Here is a 2,698-nt window from a genome sequence, read left to right as displayed (position 1 = left end):
ACTTGTTTTGGTAAAGTAACGTGAACACTTAATTATATTTCCGCGTTGGCTTGCCTGACGATGGTGTTGGGCCCCATCATGACCTGTTATGGAAATGGGTCGTGACAATATGATATTAGAGCACTAGGTTCACGTAGGTCTCACAAGTCATGGGCAAACCTAATAGAGTCTTGCGGATTGGTACGGAGACATTTGTATTTATCTTCAAGATGCTATAGGGTATTAGGAAAACTACTCTTTATTCATTTCCTATCGCGTAGTGGTTGGTATACTAAATTTCTCTATTCTATTCTCTTATAGATGGTGAGGACATGCACAGCTGATGTTACAGACCCGGGAGGAGCTGCTCCCCCCATTGCTAGAGGCCGAGGCAGAGGCCGGGGGAGGGCACCGGCCCGAGGTAGGGGACGAGGGAATCCTAGAGCTTTCCTGATAGCACCACCAGCAGATCCTGCGGGAGATCCTATCATTGAGGAGCAGGGCGAGGTGCCTGCAGCTGAGCCTACCCCGGCGGACTTTATGATAGCACCGGGTTTCTAGGAGGTCATGGGTCGTATGGTGCAGTTCATGGATACCATGACTCAGGCTGTTTATTTCCAGTAGATCTAGCTACATCACAGGCAGGAGGGGGAGAACATACCCCTACTAATCAGGCTCCTGGTCACGTATCTGTAGTGTATCAGACTCCGGGAGCACTACCCACGGATGGGGCTCAACTAGTTATTGCAGTGGTGCCCGAGCCCAGACCATCTGCGGATGGTGACCCACAGAAATTATACGATAGATGGACTAGACTTCACCCTCCTGTCTTTGGGGGTGAGCGTCATGTGGATGCCCAGGATTTCACAGATAGGTACAGGGACAGACTGTACAACATGAGGATATTGGAGTCGCATGAGGTTAACTTCACTACTTTTCAGCTGGAGGGCAGGGCCCGTAGATGGTTGCAGTCCTATGTTCTTGATAGGCCAATAGGTTCTCCTCCCATCACTTGGGGTTATTTCACACAGTTATTCTTGGACATGTATATCCCACCCTCTAAGAGGGAAGATCTGCGGTATTAGTTTGAGCAGCTTGAGAAGGGTCAGATGTCCGTGACCGACTATGAGGCGAGGTTTTTTGAGTTATCCCACCATGCATTGATGATACTTCCTACTGATGCAGAGAGGGTGCGGAGGTTCGTTGCAGGGTTGCATTCTGGCATCAGGGCCAACATGGCCCGAGAGGTGGAGATAAGGACTCCTTATCAGCTAGTAGCGGAGAGTGCTCAGAGGATTGAGGGCTATTGTCTGAGGGGTAGAGAGCAGATGCAGCAGGATAAGAGGGCTAGATTCTCCGAAGAGTTCTGAGGTGCCCTGGCTAGGGGTAGAAGTCAGTTTGGGAGGGGTCAGCCCAGCAGACCCCCATATTCAGCACCACCACCTGCTTGGGGTGCTCCAGCGCTCCCCTATTTCAGTGCCATGCCAGAGAGTTCTTATTGCCCGCCAGCTATTCAGGGTTCCTCCAGTGGGTATTTAGGTCCATAGGGTTCTTCTGGTTCCTATTTCAGTGCTACACCGGAGAGTTCATACCGTCCACCGGTTATCTAGGCTTCTTCCAGTGGTTCTACTGGCCATCAGGGTCAGCCATTAGGGCAGAAGGTCGCTGCACCGCGGGGTTGTTTTAAGTGCGGAAACCTTGGTTATATGAGGACATACTGCCCCAGGCTTTGGGGCAAGGCAGTACAGCAGGGTCAACAACCCATAATTTCAGCACCGGTTGCCCAACCGTCTAGAGCTGGGGGGTAGACTAGTAGAGGCCGTCCTAGAGGTGGAGGCTAGCCAACCGGCGCTCCAGCTAGATTCTATGCCCTTCCAGCTAGGCCAGATGCATTGGCCTGAGATGCTGTCATCACCGGTATTATTTCCTTCTGCAATAGAGATACTTCAGTATTATTTGATCCAGGGTCTACCTATTCATATGTATGATCTCTGTTTGCTCATTTCCTGGTTACTTCTCCTAAGCCTTTGGGCACTCCTGTGGGCGATTCTGTGGTTGTGGATCGGATCTACCGGTCCTGTGTGGTCATATTCTGTGGTTTCGAGACTAGAGCGGATCTCCTGTTGCTTGATATGATAGACTTTGAAATCATCCCGGGCATGGATTGGTTATCTCCATATCACGCCGTTGTGAGTACGTGATTCTTTCCCTAAGCAGATTATTCCCAAAATCCCAAACAACATAATTTTTCTTTATTTTTTTACAATTTTTGTGCATTTTGGTGTCATTTTCTGATAATTGTTGCATTTTATTTGCGCATGTTAATTTATATAAAATACAAAAATATGCATTTTTGCATTTAGGTTTTAATTTTATACTTTAGTATCAATTAAGGGTTAATTTGTTTAGAACAAAACATGAAAAATCACAAAATTAGTTCACTTTTGCATTTTGATGATTTTTATTGTGAACTTGTCATGAAATAGTTTTTAAATAATTTTAGGAATTAATTAGTCTTTGCTTTGAAATAATTAGGATTTTATGATTTGTTTTGCATCTTTATAAAAATTATAGAAAAATTATAAAAAAATTAAAAATGAGAAAAGGAAATAAAAGAGAAAAGAAAATAAGAGTAGAAAAGTGGTCTTAATAAAGACCCAAATTTGGGCCAATTCGTTGAAAATTTTCAGGCCCAAACGCTCTTAGAACCGTTCCACCC

This window comes from Nicotiana tabacum, chromosome 16, assembly GCF_000715075.1.
Source record: "Nicotiana tabacum cultivar K326 chromosome 16, ASM71507v2, whole genome shotgun sequence".
NCBI classification, from domain to species: domain Eukaryota; kingdom Viridiplantae; phylum Streptophyta; class Magnoliopsida; order Solanales; family Solanaceae; genus Nicotiana; species Nicotiana tabacum.
Note: the sequence above shows the minus strand (reverse complement) of the source record.